The sequence below is a fragment of the Sarcophilus harrisii genome, chromosome 2 (assembly GCF_902635505.1).
Source record: "Sarcophilus harrisii chromosome 2, mSarHar1.11, whole genome shotgun sequence".
Classification (NCBI taxonomy): Eukaryota; Metazoa; Chordata; class Mammalia; order Dasyuromorphia; family Dasyuridae; genus Sarcophilus; species Sarcophilus harrisii.
The window spans coordinates 430363925-430383183 of NC_045427.1; the positions used below are offsets into that span (position 1 = coordinate 430363925).

Here is a 19259-nt window from a genome sequence, read left to right on the forward strand (position 1 = left end):
TTTACAAAGTATCAAATTTAATCAACAATCAATAAGCATTTATTAAATGTCTAATATGTATCAGGCATGTGTGTTAAGTGCTGGGAGTACAAAAAAAAAGACACAAAAAAAGTAATAGTCCCTTTTCTCAAGGAATTTGCTGTCTAATACTTGCTGTGGAGTCATTTTGGTTGTGTCTAGGACTCTTCGTGACCCCATTTGGGGTTTTTTGGCAAAGATACTGGAATGGTTTGCCATTTCCTTCTCTGTTCATTTTATACTTGAGGAAACTGAATGAAGTGAGTTGATTGAGACCACACAGAGAGTAAGTGTTTAAGCAGAGATTGGAAAGATGAGTCCTCTATCTACTGCAACACCTAACAGCCCTAACATGGCCTAAGGGGGGAAACTATGTCTATGTGCAAAAGACATAGAGTAAAACAGAGGCAAGAACTTCAGGGACAATCTAGTCTTCATTTATTTATTTATTTAGATCTTTTTGGACTAAGTGAAAGAGGATATTTTTTGCCTCAATTACTACCTAGCCTTAATCACTGACTGGGTGCAGCCTCAGTCAAACTGAGACTTGTTAAAGACCTTAGTTTAAAAAGGCCAGAGTCTCCCAGACTTTGCATCCAGTCGTCCTAATCTGTATCTGGACCCAGAGGCTCTGGAAGGGAAAATGAGGAAGGGGATCCTGCCCAGCCCTCCCTCCCTTAAATCCAGCTCACTTGCATGTCATGGCATCCCCTCCCTGATGTCACGGTAATCTTCAAAAATGAAGGACAAACAACAACCTCTGTGAGTAAAGCTGAACTAGTCAACTGGAAGATTCCTTCTTTCCTTTGTTCCTTTTTCCTTCCCTCTTTTCCTCTTGAAGCAGGGTAGCTTCTATGGGAAACAGCAGTAAAGGAAGTCTCCCCCACACAGACACCTAAGAGTGCTTCTGTTCTAACAATCTGTCAATGATTCTAAAGTCTTCTGACCTAGGAATATAATAATTCTTTCCTTAGACTTTAGGGAAGATACATTAGTGATCCTGAGACCCTCTGACCTTAGAGTGCTATTGTTCTGACAATCTGTCTGTCAATGATTCTAAAGTCTTCTGGCCTTAGGAAGCTCCTAGATCTGCTGGTCATTGATAATAAAATTATGAGACCATTCCTCATTTCTACTTCTAGGCCATAAAATTAGTATATCAATGAATGAAGAATTGGATAAATTGCTCCTGCTTCTTGACTAATCTCTTTTGGAACTTAGCCTGCTGAGTAAAAATCTTTTGCCCCTTAATTTGGAGACTTGAGTTTGCAAATTCTTTTGCCATAGCAGCAACATCAGCCCAGGGACCCCTAAACATTGTTGGGGTGCTTTACTTCACAACATTTGGTGGCTTATAGAGAGTCTGGTCTCCCCTGATTTGATTCCTTCCTTGAATCAAGGAAGCCCCCCATTTTTTTCTCCCTCAAACTTATCAACTGGGACACCCCAAGCAACTGGAAGAAAACTTGTCTGGGATGTCTTGAGCTCCATGCTCAGCAAGTTTTCCTTGACTGGGGACACCCAGACTTGGAAATTCGTGTAATTTTCAGCAAAGTTCCTAGGGAACCTTTGTTACCTTTTCACCTTCTCCAGGATACCAGAGGAGACTAAGTGCTATAGGATGGATTTTAGCAAAGAAATGTTATGGTTTTTGACAAAAATGGGACAGACTTCTTTCATGTCATTTTTGTCTGGGTCTGAGTCTCTGTACAGAATGTCTGTCACATTTGTTCTGTGAGCTATATTGTTACCTGGAAAGATTTAAAATGCAACCAGCAAGAAAAAACTTCTATGATATAGTTAGAGTACTGGGAAAGAGTTCTTAACATTCTTGACTCCCCCCTTAAAAAGGGAAAAAGCCTGACTTTTTTCCTATGAACCTCAGCTCTGGCCAAGCTAAGGGCCATAGAAATAAAATTAGCTAATTAAAATTAAAATAGCATCTTAGCAGATTTTCAAAGCTTTGAGAGCAATCATTAAGAAGTTTGGCAATTAGTCATTTTAAGATCACAACAAAAAAATTCCTGAGTCATTGGAGATAATTCAAAATTTACACCATTCTGGGAGAAAAGAAAAGAAAAAAAACACTAGGTAAATAGCAACTTTTTGCTAAGCATTCCTTGACTCCTATCTTGTCCAGAGACCCCTTTTGCTCCTTTGGAAAAGCATCTCAGAAAGTATTAATGGACCTTTCTCCACTCCACTCCCCAAAGGCCTAAATGCATCTCAATTGTGGTGCTTGCTAACAAGATTGATACAGCCCAAGTCCTTCTGTTTGCTAATTCTCATCTCCAATCAGATTAAGAAAAAAGAATGCTAAGGAACTCAAGGGAAGCTCAAATTATGCCTCACCTACAGAAATAGGAAAAGCAGTCAAACAGTGGAGGCACCACACAACCTTGCCTAAACACCTCCCCAACCTAGCTTGGGGGTATGGAGATGGAGTGGGGGTCAGACTCCCTGGTCAGCATTCTCTGAGCCCTGGCACTTGAAACTCCTTCAAAGAGAGATCCTGGCACCAGTCATCTCAGCCTTCAGCAGGTTCTGTCCAGCAACTACCCTGGGAAGCATCTGGGTACTCATCATACCACCCATCATGGCAATATGAGATGAGAAAGCCAATCAGCCTCTACTCTGTTTCAGTTGTGGATATGTACCAGCTATGTAATTTATGGCAAATTATTTTATTCTGCCCAGTTTTCTGATTTGTAAAGAGAAATAATAATGATTGTTGTTGTGAAGATCACATGATTGTGAAAAAAAGGGCTTAGCATAAAACATGCTATGTGAATGTTAGCTGCTTTATTGCATATAATTGATTCATATTTGATAATTTTACATGGGTTTTTAAATGTCACTAATATACAATGTCTATATTAAGATAAATGATTTCTAATTTGTTAGTTGAGATATGATAGTAAACATAGTTTTAAAAGAACTCTAATCAAAGCCTACTAAAGGGATATGAAAATTGTAATCTATTTGCACTAACTGTTAACAGAAGATTTAAGAGTTTGGAAACTCCCCTTCACAGAGTGGGGAGAGCACAGGCCATGAAAACACTAATAATAGTGGGGTGGGCAACAGCAAACTTAGTCCCCTCTCTGGCATTTGTAATCTTTAATTTGTAATCTTAACAGTTTTCTTGAAACCACCAGGATAAGCAAAGTCAACAGCCCTGAGAAATGAGCCTCTTTAGGATTTATAGTTTACTAAGAATCTATAAGCTTGTTTAATGATTGATCCTTTGCACTAGGAAAAATTTAAACACATAAAACATATTAAATAAAAATCTTGTGTTTAAGTCCTGATAAAATTTTAAAAATAAGGTATCTAGCTCTAAGTTGCAATTAGTAGAATTTACTATTAGAGATAAAATCTCTTAGGACTGTAACTGATTCTTTTGAGTTTTGAATTTAACTGCCTGATCATTAAGTCAGTAACCCACCATTTGAGAGAAATGCCATAAGTTACTCAGAAGATGCCTTCCTGAACCGTCATAGGTGGACGTCTTATCTGGGAAAGAGCTGGGAGGACAACTTTACCCTCTGCTCAAGATGGGATCCTTCTGACTCAGTTTCCCAGTTCTGTTCTTGGTTTCCCACCTGATTATTCCTGAGTCTGGCTATGAGATGGAATTGTTACTGCGTGATTGGTTGTCAAATAGAGCTAAGAATGCTTTATCTTGTCATATACATGCTCTCAGGCTGAAGCCTCAAGGACTTGTTTTGACACTATTATAATCATGTCCCCAAATTTTCCTCTTGCAGTAAATTTCTATAATCAGAGCAAATGGTCAGTGGAAGCTATGAGCCCAATATAAGTATCCCAGGGATCACAATGCTTTTCTACCTTAGATCTTCAAAAAATGCTTTCTTTCACATACCACTGCATAAAAACTCACAATTTCTTTTTGCCTTTGAAGGGACAAATCCAAGGGAAGATAATCTCACCAATTAACATGGGCAGTCCCGTCCATAACATGGAAGTAGCTTAGGATTTCCATGGCAGCCCCCACATATTTGGACAGGCTCTGGCCATCCAATATGCAGATGATATCTTGACCTGCAGCCCCACCTGAGAGGCTTCTCTGGCTACAGCCATAAAAACCCTTAACTTTCAGGCTCCCTTTCCCCCACACCCAGGGCTATGAAGTTTCTTTGTCTAAAGGCCCACATTGCTTATCAGTCTGTTAATCATTTGAGCCATGAATTAACTCCCACCTCCCTTTTGCTCACAGGGGAGAGGAAACAATCTTATCATTCCCTGAACCTTCTTCAAAGAAAGGCCAGGTCCCAGGGGGTCTCAACTCAGTCTCTGGAATCCTATCCCAGACCCCTTGCTTACATGGTGTCTTTGGGGTGACTCTCCTGCCTGAGAGCTGGCTGCCACTGTCCTTCTAATTGAGGAAGCCTCCAAGCTCCCCCTAGGACAACCTTTGGAGGTTCTAATCTCACACTGGGTTCAGAGCATTTTTGCCCTCACTTAACCCAGTTCACTTGCACCTCATGGCATCACCTCCCCAATGTCATGGTTATCTTCAAGAATGAAGGACAAACAGCAATAACAAGAAGTTTATTTCTCCCATTTACTGTGGAGGAAACTGAGACCCCAAAAACATTCAAGTGAATTGCCTAAATCAGGGGTCCTCAAACTTTTTAAACAGGGGGCCAGTTCACTATCCCTCAGACTGTTGGAGGGCCGGACTATAGTAAAAACAAAAAATTTGTTTTGTGGGCCTTTAAAAATAAAGAAACTTCATAGCCCTGGGTGAGGGGGATAATCGTCCTCAACTGCAGCATCTGGCCCGCAGGCAGTAGTTTGAGGACCCCTGGCCTAAATCATACAGGTAGTTAACAATAATAGCTACCATTTACATCATCAGCCAAGCACAGTACTAAGCTCTTTATAACTGTTATTCCAATTATTGTTCTAGAAGAAATGATGAGCAAGCTAATTTCAAAAAAGTCTGGAAAGACCTACATTCACTGATGCTAAGGGAAGTGAGTAGAACCAAGAGAACGTTGTACCCACAGCAACAAGATTAGGTGATGAGCAATTGTGATGGATTTGGCTCTTTTCAACAATAATTCCAATAGACTAATAATAGTCATCTGTATACAGAGAAAACTATGGAGACTGAATGCGGACCAAAGAATATTGAAATACTTTTTTGTTGTTTGCTTTTTTTTTTTTCCTTGTGTTTTTCCTTTTTGATCTGATTTTTTTTTTTTTGGCACAAGCATGATGAATATAAAATTATATTTTGAAGAATTGCACATGTTTAACCTGTATCAGATTGTTTGCTGTCTTGGGGAGGGGAGAGAGAAGGAGAGAAGGAGAAAAACTTGGAACTACAAGGTTTTACAAAGGTAAATATTGAAAACTTTCTTTGCATGTATTTGGAAAAATAAAATATTTTAAAAAATTTTTTTAAATTGTTATTCCATTACATACAACAGTTTTATTATCTCATTTTATAATAGATGAGAAAACTGAGGCAAACGAGATTAAGTGACTATAAAAACTAGCTAAGTGACAAACTTTGGATTTGAACCCAGGACCTCTGACACCAAATTTAGTACATTTCCCCTGACTCACAATGTGATTCATCATTTTAAAAGAGCATTCCCAATTTACAAGGAATGCTGGAAATAGGGTCAATTTGCCCCACAAATTGATGTGCACAGAGCTTTTTATGAACACACTTTTTACATAAAGCAAGCTATGTCCATACTGTGACTACAAAGAATGCTGTTTGTTAGTAGACAGCAGAACACAGTTCTCAAATACTACGCATCTTTACCAAGCCAATGCTGATATTCTGGGTTGTATTTTTCTGCTAATTTCATTTTTATTGGTAAAAATAGTTAGCATTGTGTGACTGTGCACACTCATAGATATCTGAAACTAGCACGTGATCAAAAAGGCTTTATTTTATCCCTGAAGATGCCCCCGAACTGGAAAGTATGAATTTTGAATCCTTTGGTTGTGAATAAGAAGAGACAACAGCGTTGGTAACCAAGTACTCTCAAGGAATATAGGTCTCAATTTTCTTCCTTCATTTCTTGTCCACAGTCCCACATCATGTAAGAAACCTTAACATCTGCTTCAAACCCTCTCATTAGAATCTCTTCCTTGACTGACAAATCAATATTAAACTGTAATTTTTTTTTAAATCAAAGTCCTTTTTCTCTAAGTTTGACAAGCATTATACAATAGCAGGCTTAATTTTCTGGCACATAATGTCTCAAGCACTTTGTATGAGGCCGTATCTAATCCCTAGGCACTCAGCTGTCCAAGTCCAGCATTTCTGATACTCAGGCTTAGATTGTCAAATGAAGGAAGCACCAGGGTCAAGTGGACGGGCCTGTGCTGAACAGACCTTGCCTCAGAGTAACATTTAACCAGAGAGACATTCACTTGGTGAGCAATCAGCCCAAAGAGTGACTGGGAAGAAGTTATAAGACAAATAAAAAGTTGTGGATTAGAAGGAGGGGAAAAACAAGAGAACCAGAAAAAATGAAAATCCTGGCAGTAGGAAGACTACTTCTGGTGGGGTTAACTGGAAGACTGTACACAAGTATAATAAAAATCTAGAAATTGCAGATATTTATATAGTCCTTTAAACTCTTCAAACACTTTACAAGCCTTTTCTTATTTGCTTTTCACAACTCTCCAAGATAAATATTGTGATATTATCATCCCCATTTTACACTTGAAGGAACTTCAGTTCAAAGAGATTAAGGTATTTATTAATCAAAGAAGAGACTCAATCCCTGATCCTCTGACGGTTAACCCAGCAATATTTCTCCTGTACCATATTTTAACAACCCTTTTTATATTAGCTGGAGACCCCTGCAGTTCAGTCATTTCAATTGTGTCCAACTCTAGCTCATTTTATAGATGAGGAACTGAATCAAACAGGATTAAGTTATTTGTCTAGGTCAGTAAATGTTTGATGTTAGATTTGAACTCAGGTCCTCCTAATTTCAGGCTAGGCACTCTGCAACCTGAAATCATAGCTGCCCTACAGAACCTCAACACATTCATCGATAATCTCAAATAACAGAATTTTATTAAGGTGTGCAGGAAAGCCAAACCTGTTTATCTCCCACCACCCCTATTTCTCTCTAATCTTTATCACTTTTTTTTCTCTCCCTCTGTCATCTCTCCCATCTCTGTCTGTCTCTGACTCTGTCTCTCTCCCTTCTCTCCCACATTCTTGCTATCAAACTCATTGAATTGGAAGGGACCTCAGGGGTCACATAGCCCAATATCCTCATTTTACCAGTGATAGATGAAGAAACCAAAATTCAGAGAGGTTAAGAAAGCGTGAAATCACAGAAATTCCTACCTTTATGTCATAGATCTAGTATTTAAATTCAAGATCTCTGATTCCCAATCTATACAATGATGACAGTCAGCCAACCTTTACATAATTGAACATGAATCCTCTCCAGGTGTCTTATGATTCTCTCCTCTTATGACTATCAGAGAAATAATCCTAGATCTCTTAATCTTAACCATCCCTTCACAATTCACCTCTCTGCCCTCCCCTCGCACCCACAGCTAAAAGCTGTAACCTTGGCTATTTATCAGAAATCTCTAAGGTGATCTTCAAACAGAGCTGATATAATGGTGAATCAGACAGACACAGAGCACAACTTGGGATGGGGGGCTCCTTGTGTTAACTTTTCTGATGGCTCCTGAGCAGAACACTGAAGCCCCACTTTTATAGTCTGTATTCCTATTGAAAATCTAGATCAAGAAAACATTTTCCCTGAAAATTAGTATGGCAGAAATTAGGCATGGACCCACACTTAACACCATATACCAAGATAAGATCAAAATGGGTCCATGATTTAGGTATAAAGAACGAGATTATAAATAAATTAGAGGAACATAGGATAGTTTATCTCTCAGACTTGTGGAGGAAGAAGAAATTTGTGACCAAAGAAGAACTAGAGATCATTATTGATCACAAAATAGAAAATTTTGATTACATCAAATTAAAAAGCCTTTGTACAAACAAAACTAATGCAAACAAAATTAGAAGGGAAGCAACAAACTGGGAAAACATTTTTACAGTTAAAGGTTCTGATAAAGGCCTCATTTCCAAAATATATAGAGAATTGACTCTAATTTATAAGAAATCAAGCCATTCTCCAATTGATAAATGGTCAAAGGATATGAATAGACAATTTTCAGATGATGAAATTGAAACTATTATCACTCATATGAAAGGGTGTTTCCAATCACTATTGATCAGAGAAATGCTAATTAAGAACTCTGAGATACCACTACACACCTCTCAGATTGGCTAAGATGACAGGAAAAAATAATGATGAATGTTGGAGGGGATGCAGGAAAACTGGGACACATACTTTGTTGGTGGAATTGTGAATGAATCCAGCCATTCTGGAGAGCAATCTGGAATTATGCCCCAAAAGTGATCAAACTGCATACCCTTTGACTCAGCAGTGCTACTACTGGGCTTATACCCCAAAGAGAGACTAAAGAAGGGAAAGGGACCTATATGTGCTGTTTGTGGCAGCCCTTTTGGTAGTGGCCAGAAACTGGAAAATAAATGGATGCCCATCAATTGGAGAATGGTTGGGTAAATTGTGGTATATGAATGTTATGGAATATTATTGTTCTGTAAGAAACAACCAGCAGGATGATTTCAGAGAGGCTTGGAGAGATTTACATGAATTGATGCTGAGTGAAATGAGCAGAACCAGGAGATCATTATATACTTCAACAACGATACTGCATGAGGATGTATTCTGATGGAAGTGGATTTCTTTGACAAAGAGAAGATCTAACTCAATTCCAATTGATCAATTATGGACAGAAGCAGTTACACCCAGAGAAGCAACACTGGGAAATGAAAGTGGACCACTTGCATTTTTGTTTTTCTTCCCGGGTTATTTTTACCTTCTGAATCCAACTCTCCCTGCGCAACAAGAGAACTGTTCGGTTCTGCACAAATACTGTATCTAGGATATACCGTGACCTATTTTACATGTATAGGACTTGTTGCCATCTGGGGGAGGGGGTGGAGGGAGGGAGGGGGAAAATCGGAACAGAAGTGAGTGCAAGGGATAATGTTGTAAAAAGTTACCCAGGCATGGGCTCTGTCAATAAAAAGTTATAATAATAAAAAAAAAGAAAGTGTTTTCCCTTCCCTATCTTAGGACTATGATAATATCAAAGAAAAAGACATTAAGGGATGGGAAAAAGATTGTAGAGAGAGAAAAGGAAAGGGGAAGTAAAATGGGACAAATTAAATCATATGAAGAAGCACAAAGGGCCTATTTCAATAAAAAGAAAGGAGGGAGGGGAATGAGCATAGTCTGAAGGCCACAAACATTTTGGCACATACTCCCCTGCACTATGTCCTCCCCAAATTCTCTTTGTTTGACAAGTATACCACTACAATCAAATCCTCTACCCACCCCACTGTATTAATGTGCTTTTCTAGATAATGAGTCAGTCTTACCCTTCTGTTTACCTACTTGTCTTACTAGGTAAATGAGAAAAAAAAGAGGAAGTGTGGCATTTAACCAACTTTTAAATATATTTTACATAAATGAAATTAATTTCTCACCTACGACTCTAAGGTTCACATTTAAAGCAGAAAGGGCCACATCTAGCTCAGGGATCATCTGGGATTAACTTGCACCAAAGAGCTAAATGTTAAGTTTTCAGTGTGAACATTTACACCTCAGAAATTGGCAAAAATTATAAGTCAGACCTTAAGTCATTCTGTTCATTGTCCTAATGCTTAAGTCATTCTATTCATTGTCCTAATGTAGAAATATAATGTGAGAAAATGTGAATAATGCAGATTCAACTTAAAAGTGCATCATGTATACATTTTTCTGTAGAGCTTGTTGTTAATCATTTACCAGCACATCTATGTTAGCCCACTTAAGGTCCAACATATATAAGTGAGAAAGTTGAATTTGAACTCCAATTCTTTGACTCCATATTCAGTATTCTTTTGGCTTTGATCATCTAGCTGACTGGCCATAGTTTCATCACCAAACCTTTCAGCCTCAGTTTCTTCAACTGTAAATACCCACACCGTACCAATTTATATATTTATAAAATACTATACAAACTCTGAAGTGCTAAATAAACATCAATTTTAATGCTGAAAATTTCTAAGATTAGAAAATCTTGTTCTCCAGAGACGACAGGAGCTTGTTTTGTGATAAGACAGTGTGCTGGGCTTGAAATCAGGAATACCTGAATACTTTTCATCTTGCCTCATATACTTACTAGCTGTGTGACCTTGGGTAAGTCACTAAACCTGTCTGCCTCAGTTTCATAGCACCTGAGCCTGAGAGTCATTGTGAGGATCAAATGGATATAATTTATGTTATAAATCTTTGTAAACTTTAAAGTGTTACATAAATGCTAGTTATTATTATTTTAAATCAGGACAGTAGGGATTACAACCAAGAATCAACTATCCAGCAAGACTGAACAACAACTTTGAGGGTAGGAGATAGATTTTCAAGTAAGAGGCTTTCAATCATTTCTATTGACAAAAGCAGAATTAAACAGAAAATATTCAAACAGAGGACTCAATATCTCAATATAAGTTTAGAAAGGCAAAAGGCAAAGGGGGAAATATATATATATATATATGTATATATATATATACATAAAATTTAAAGGCTAAACTATTTACATCCCTAAATGGGAAAATAATATCTGTAACTCTTGAGAGCTGTTTCTGTTACTGTGCAGGTGTGGATATGAATGGACTATGATAATATCAAAGAAAAAGACATTAAGGGGTGGGAAAAAGATTGTAGAGAGAGAAAAGGAAAGGGGAAGTAAAATGGGACGAATTAGATCATATAAAGAAGCACAAAGGACTTATTACAATAGAAGGAATGAAGGGAGGGCAATGAGCATAGTCTGAAGCTTAATGTCATCAGACTGAGCTCAGAGAGGGAATAACATATTCACTCAGTTGATATAGAAATTTATTTTGCCCTATAAGGAAGTAGGAGGAGAAAGAGGAAAGAAAAGGGAGGAAATGGATATAGGAAATGCAGAAACACTAGGAGAAAGGAAAAAGAAAAGAAGAAGGGTAATGGAAGGGAGGGCAGATTGAGAGTGGGGTAGGTTAGAAACAAAATACTACCTAGAAAGAACAGCATGGAAAGAGAATAAAAGTATATACAGGGGAGAAAATAGGCTGCAGGGAAATAAAGAGCTAGTAATCATAACTGAATCTGAATGGGTGAACTCTCCCATAAAATGGAAACAAATAGCAAAGTGGATTAAAAAAAATCCTACAATATGCTATTTATAAGAAACACATTTGAAACAGAGATACATATAGAGTAAGGGTAAAAGGCTGAAGCAGAATTTATTATGCTTCAATCAAAGCAAAAAAAGCAAGAGTAATAATTCTGATCTCATATTTAAAAAAATAAAAGTAAATCTAATTAAAAGAAGATAAGGAAGGAAACATCTTGTTAAAGGGTGCCATCAGCAATGAAGTAGTATCAATACTAAATGTAAATCAGGACAGCAAAAGCTTAGGCAGACAATTTTTTAAAATGGGATGATTATTTTCAAGACTTCGCCGAAGCCCACAAAAGCCACATCTATTAATCCCCAAATGTAAACTGAAGCTAATGATTACCAATGAACTGGAGGAGAGATTTCTTAGGATCCCAAATCAAATACTGATGGCCCAAACAACAGAATTATGTTTAGGAAAACTAAACCCAAATATAGACAGGTAGGTATTGCAGTAGATAGAGGACATGGCCTACAGTCAAAAAAAACTAAACTTCCTGAGCTGAAATCCAAGCTCAGACACACACTAGCTTTGTGATCCTTGGCAAGTCACTTAATCCTGTTTGCCTCAATTTTCTCATCTATAAAATGAGCTGGAGAAGGAAATGGCAAACCACTGCAGTATCTTTGCCAAGAAAACCCCAAATGAGGTCACAAAGAATTGGACACAACTGAAAAACAAAGGCCAAATATTGCTGAATTGAAGCCATAATTAATACCTGCCTAATTAGGCTGAATATATCTTGAAATGAACTTGACAATCATTTATTTTCAGACAGATCAGTGTTTGATGACTATCCCACTGGCAAAAATCTACCTAAGAAACCCTCCATGTAATCAGCTAAGGAAAGTAAGTCATTGAGGAGAAAAGAACAATTTTGTGAATGTGAATAGTTTTTTGTTTTTTTTGTTGTTTTTTTTAAAGATCACATAATTTAAGTTCATAGATTTAGGGCTTAAAGTACAGTACCATCATTTCACAGATGAGAGAACAGTAAGTCAAAGATGTAAATTTAAAAGTGAGGTCTTCAGACATGTTCTAGCTATAGGATCCTAGCAAGTTATTTAACCCTGATTGCCTCCCCAAAAAAGAGCAAAAGCGGGGTCCTCTGATGTCAAATACTAAGTTCTTTCCTCTATACCACATCAAAAAACATGAATAACTACTCAGCTTCAATAGAATTTACTGAAATGAATAGAAGTTTCTAAAACTGATATAAATTTATAAAGGAATGTCCACTCCCCTATGTATAGTCAAATTCAAGTCAAGCAACAGTTATTTAAATACATACTACATGCAAGACATTGAAAGTCAAAAGGTAGGGATAGTTAGATGGCACAGTGGATTGAACTCTTGCACAGGAGTCAGGAAGACCTGAGTTCAAATTTGACCTCAGACATTTAACATTTACTAACTGTGACACTGGGTAAGTCCCTTAAATTTAACTGCCTTACCAAAAACAAACAAAAACATCACCAAAAAAAAAAAAATCAAAGATTTTAAGCTCACAAGATGATATCCAAACAACTTTGAGATATCCATTAAACTTAAAGAGATCTTTAAAGAAATTTAAAATTCACTAATGGTGAACCATTAAGGAAAATGTATACTGTTAAAACCAGTTGGTAAACAGCAAGGAGTTAAGAGAACCTGTATGATGCTGGACTTGACTTTAGGAAATCTTGAGTTCAAATATAACCACAGATGCTTGCTAACTATTTGACCCTGGACAAATCATTGTGTCTCAGTTTTCTCATCTGTAAAATGGAGATGATATTAACAATTACCTTCAAGGAGCTGTTAAATATTTGTAATAATGTTTGCGTTTTGTAAACTTTTAAGTGTTACTTAAATTCTAGCTATTTATTAGTAGTTATGAATGATACAATATTTTTGTAGAGTAATTTGGCAAGTTAAAGTTGATGCAGTAATCTCACATCTAGTATGTTCTCCAAAAGGTGGAGATGAGGGTAGAGAAAAAAAAATTGTATAAAAATATTCATTTTTATAATAGAAAAAAAGTTGTAAGTATAACCTTTATAGAGACCAAAGCTTTGAGTAGCTTGAACAAATTGTGGCATATCAATATAGTATATTATAATCCATAATAATTCTAAGATTCATTTTATAATAATATATAATAATACTATAACAATTTTATATGAGTTACCTCATTTGATCCTTACAATAATCATTATCCTCATTTTGCTGTAGTTTGCAATAGTTGTCTTTTCAGTTGTGTTCAACTCTTGATGCCCCTTTGAGGTTTTCCTGACAAAAATACTTGTCATTTCCTTCTCCAGTTCATTTTAGAGATGAAGAAACTGAGTAAAGTGACTTGAGGCGGAATTTGAACTCATCTCTATCCAGACCCTAGACCCTCTATTCACTTTGCCACCTCAACTGCCCCATCCTCACTCTATAGATGACAAAAGTAAGTCTGAGAGAAATTAAAGTGACCACCCTGGATCATATAGCTCCTCCAGATCTTCCAGATTTCTATCTATCAGCTGAGACCTCTCCCTTCAAATACTCCTCCTATAGAAGCAAAAGACTTAGAACAAAGGTAGAAAACACCACATCCTACAGGAATATTACAAGAAACCAGAAACCAAGGGAAACATTTAAATATGAATAACAAAAAGGGATAAGAGTGAGGAAAATAAAATAATACAATAAAACATAGATAACGTTAATGTGTGTTTTTCTTAGTCAATATGCAGCCCTTGAGGATGCTTGAGTCTGACTTAGTGGCTCCAATTTCTTTCCAAGTTTGACATCAAGGTCAGCGAAGGCAGTTTCACCAGCTCTAGTGAGGGAGGAAATGGCCTCAGGCAGCTACCCTTTTCTGGTGTAGAACCTTCCTGTGCAATTAGCAAGGCTGGTCATTGGAAAAGACACAAAGTCCTCAGTCCAGCCACTACTTGAAGCTTTTCCAGCTTGATGATACCTGCCAAAGTTTGGGCTCAGAAGGCACAACATTCCTGAACCTCAACACCACCAAGACATTTTTAACATAAGTGCATTATGCACCTAATAACACATAAGAATACAAAGAAATATAGGAAGAGTTACTCCAAGTGATGCCATTTGGAGAAAGTAAGATCAGAATGAAGTCTATGACTTTAAGTAAAAAGAAAATGAGGACAAAAAATATGACAAATACTATTTACTATACTATAAATACTAAGATACCAGAAAATGGACACAGAGAAAATACTATGCTACCGTTGTTTTACATATGTAAAAATACTGATTTTCTTTTATCAAACTAGTTTAGTTTGTGGTTGTAATATTATGTTTTAGTTTTTGCTGATAGGCTTGTTACTGTTTATTATGAGAGAGAAAGGAGCCTAAGAATGAGAAAAAGAATTAGAGAGGGAGAATAGCAAGGAATATCGATTAAAGAAAAAAGAGAAAGAGAAAGACAATGCAAAGATAAAAGTGAGAGTAAAAGGCTTAGAAAGGAAAAGTTTGAGAAATAGAGAAAACGAAGAATGATAGAGTGAAAGAAAGAGTAAAAGAGAATATTAATGATGGGGGGGGGGGAGATAGAAAGGGGAAAGAGGGAAGACGGGAAGGGAAGAGACCTCTTCCAAACCCACTCAGTCCCTCCATCCAGAACAGGGAACTCAAACCCAACACTTCTTACTTTTTACAGGTGTTCAATTTACCAAGCATAATATATAATGTGACAATTAACACTAACATTGTAAATTCAGAAATGCTCTGCCTGAAAAGCCATTTATCAGATACAATCTGGTTAAGCAAATGAGCAAAAGAGAAAATGTTCCAAGTTAAGCCAAGTGTCTCAGTGAATAATATATTTAGCTCCGGGTCTGATCCAGGCGAGCCTCCGGAGGGTCACAGGGAGCGGCCGCCGAGGACCCGACAGAGCCCCAGAATCCCCGAGTAAAAAGCAGCCTCCACCGAGACACGCCCTCTCTGAACCCCACTAGGTGCTGGAAAGTGGGTCTCCAGCCCGTGCAATTTGTCCACTTCGGCTCGACCAGAGACTTCTCTTCGCATTTCTGCTTGGCTCCCCACAGATGTGCAAACAGTTGTCGGAGCAAAGAGAGCCAGAGGTTTGCAACAATCGCTCTTTGAAGGTTAAAATAAGAAGTTAAACATTTGTACCTTTAAATATCCCCCGGCAGGCCCGGGCCGGCCCTCACCTCGCTTGGCCCGAAGAAGGCAAAGTGCCCTGGCAACGGGCTCCGCCTCTCTCACCCTTAAGCCCTCTCTCTCAGGACGGCTAATTGGGCTTTTTTCCCCATTGCTTACCTTTAAAGTGGTCAAAGCCACCTCCCCCCAGCTACCTTTCGCGCCTTTTACTAAGTTCCCGTCTAGGAAGTACCCTTTGACCCCCTTACTCAATAGGACCCTCAAGTTAGCCAGATTCCCGAGACCCCCCTTCGTATTAGTGCCCTCTGCTCTCCCTCATTAGAGACTACGATGATCCTTTCATGTTTCCAGTGCTGCTCTCCCTTCAAATCCTCAGACCCCCTCACCCAGTACCCTATCAGAGCCCCCTTCCTCTCGCAGGGAGCCCCCAATCCTTCTCCCGGGACCCCTAGTCCGCTGCGGCGTCTTCTCCAAGAATCACCGATGCCCCGGAGCAGACCTTCCCCTCTCCATGGAGCCTCCCAAGACCTCAGAGCCCCCACACTCCTCCGTGCGCCCTACCTGCTCTGCGCTCCAAGGAGGGATGGACAAGCGGAGCAAGCAGGGACTGAGACAGCTCTGGGGCCGGTTCCCCTCGGGACTCGCAAGCTGGAGCAGCAGCAGCAAGAGCGCAGATCGCAGGGGCAGGCGTGCAGACCCAAGCAGCTGCGATTCGCAAGAAGCTGGGCTGGAATCCGTCTCCCCGGGAAGCTGGAGCTGGGGCGGGGGCGTGGAGGAGGGCGGGAGCAGGGAGGCGCTGCTGCCTCCCCCTAGCCTAGGCCGACAATTCCCAAAGTTTCCAGGGATCTTTGAATCCCTGCGTTTACTGGTCAGTGGTTGGGCTGGTTCTCAGTTCAATGTCCCCATTCAACAGATAATTAGCTAAAGCCTATTGTGTTTTGGAATTTGTCTTAAAAAAAAAAAAAAAGATATTTAAATACTCATACCCTTTGACCCAGAGCTGAGCAACAAGCCCCAAGGAGATCAAAGATAGAAAGTAAGGTTACTAACTTACATCAAAATATTCTTAGTAACTCTTGAGGTGGCGGAGAACTGAAGTAGTCACTTAGCGATTAGGATTGGAGGTTCTCAAATTTTTTTCTCAGTCTTATTATACTATTAAAAATGACTGAGGATCTTTCCATAGAGTTTTTGTTTATGTTGATTATATTTACCATATTAGAAATAAAGACTAATTTTGAATCTGTTAAAGGATTTCAAGAGACCTCCCCCCACCCTCCAAGATTCTCTGGAACACACTTTGAGAATCACTGGGCTTAAATGATTTGTGGTATGTGAATATGGGTCATAAGAAATACAGAGAGGTTGGAATTCAAAATCTTACAAAAATTAAAGTTGAATATACTTTAACATATTTAACATGTATTGGTCTACCTGCCATCTGGGGGAGGAGGTGGGGGGAAGGAGGAAAAAAATTGGAAAAGATTTGGCTATCGTCAGTGCTGAAAAATTACCCGTGTATATAACTTGTAAATAAAAATCTATAATAAAAAACAACCCCCACACACAAAAAAATGAATGTGAAAACCATCTTTACATGGAATTGAAAAAATGAAATCCTATTAAGTGGGAGAAAAAAGTATGATCTAAAGGGCAGAGTAGGCTCATATGCATATAATGGTGACCAGTTGTTTACCCTCTCCTGGAGGTCTTTAAAGAGGTTATAAATGTTCATTCATTTGAGAATTTAAACGTGGCTGTCTAAACATGAGAAGAATGGGTTAGAAGGTAGATTTGTGGAAGTTCTATTAATCTTTTCATGCCATATTGGTGACTAAGAAAAATTATCACATGTTGAATAGATCTTGTTCACATTATAAAAATAAAATTCATTTTGGTAAAAAAGAAATAGGAGGAGGTAAGAGAAGACATGGGAGCAGTTGCCAAGTGATACAAACAGAACTAGAAAGGTAATGTAAATAAAGACTGCAACAGCTTAAGTGGAAAGAACAACAATACAATAGATACCGAATTCTGGGGATTTTTGCCCAAGCTTGGCCTGAAACTGGAAATAGAAAAATACATCAAATAGCTAAGTGGCACAGTAGGCTTGGAATCAAGAAGACTCATCTTAGGGAGTTCAAATCTGGTCTCCAACACTTAATAACTGCGTGATCTGGGCAAATCACTTAACCCTGTATGCCTCAGTTTCCTCATCTGTAAAATGAGCTGGAAAAGGAAATGGCAAACCACCCCAGTATGTTTGCCAAGAAACCTCCAAGTGGAGTTACAAGGAGTCAAACACAACTGAAAACAACAGAACAAGTAACAAGGGGGGAAAGTATAATGCTCACTATTGATCTCTGAGAGAAATATAAAAATGTTATTATTGCCCCCAGTAATTTCACAGTTAAAGACAGAGATAATTATAATACAAGGCAAAATATGATAAGGGATACAAGGTTTATGTGAGCAGAGAGTGAGAAAGAGCACTTCTATTTGAGTGAATTCAGGGGGTAGTTTATTAGAGATGGTGGTGTTAGAGCTGGTTAGGAGTCCAAAATTAGGGCGAGAGTGGGCTGCTGCAGTCTGAAGAGTTGGTTTCAAATTGGAATAATAGATGGAGCAAAAGGGAGGCAGTGAAAAGAGCCCTAGACTTAGAGAGCAGAGAGTCTACTCATTACCTCTGTGACTTTGAATAAGTCATTTCACCTGTGCAGGCCTCAGTTTCCCCATCTATAACATTAAAAGATTGGGAAAGATCTCTTTAAATCCCATGATCAAAGGTCTTTTCCACTTCCAGATCTATGCCTGCTATAATGAATCTATCCCCAAGCAACCCTTTTCAGGATGATTGAGGTGCTGCTGCTAGTAGTGGCCACTAAGAGGCAGCAAAGAAACAAGTTCAGTTCCAGTATTGAAAGAATAGGATAATCACTTTTTGGGGAGAATCCTACCTAATTAAAGCACTCTTCCTTCCAGTTTAGGGACCCTGGATAATAGAAGATCCCTCACCGTTACAGAACAATACAGAATGCTTTATCGTTCAAGAAGGCTAGCAACCTCTGGGGATTTATTCACAGTCCCTGATAAATATTATTTTCCTTCTTTGGAAAATCCACATGTTTTTTCTCTTTTCAGCTCCTAACCCTTACATGAGGCTCCAAGTATGTTTATTATGCCTTATCTAAGGAATCAATGTTGTTGGCAAAGCCACTCAGAATTACCACCCTATTTGATTTAAAATATTGGTTTTAAGTCAAACTTTGAGATAAAATAACCTTGTCGGTAGCCTAGAATAATTGGATTCAAATATCCCATGACACTGTCAGAGGCAGGTCATAAAGCATCAGCTTTAGAAAACAAGGTTTGGGTCTCTCTTGCCTGGCCCCAGCAGTCATTAACCAAAGGAGCAAAGGAGCTACTTTAAAATTTCCCTAGGAAACATCATAGAATATTAGATCATAAACCATACAGAGGTTTACTAGTAAATGTTTGACCACTGGTCTTCACGGGATAGGAGGAGAGAGGGAAGAAATGTATGCAGAACACACACTTCATTATTTTGTTTTCTCTATCATTTTCTTAAGTCCAGAAAATCAACAAAACAATAAATCTAGCTTTGATTTGTATAATTTGCCAATTTCCAAGATGGAAATACTCTGAAAATTTAACTGCTCTATTGAATGGATAAGAGCTAGCTCCAATGTACTCCATGAATCATAAAACTCATTTGTGTGTCTCAAATCTGGGAGGAGGAGCAGTCTTACAATTTAGACCATAG

The 19259-nt window shown here is 38.3% G+C and overlaps 1 protein-coding gene across 1 annotated transcript in view; it reads right to left on the reverse strand.

Annotated features, from left to right (window-relative positions):
- Nucleotides 1–16393, reverse strand: part of ARHGAP40 (Rho GTPase activating protein 40) — a 117794-nt gene extending 101401 nt beyond the window's left edge. The window contains exon 1 of the mRNA XM_031954025.1: nt 16037–16393. The gene's annotated coding sequence lies outside the window, so the exon portion shown is untranslated. The remainder of the gene's footprint in view (nt 1–16036) is intronic.
- Between the last annotated feature and the right edge of the window lie 2866 nt (nt 16394–19259).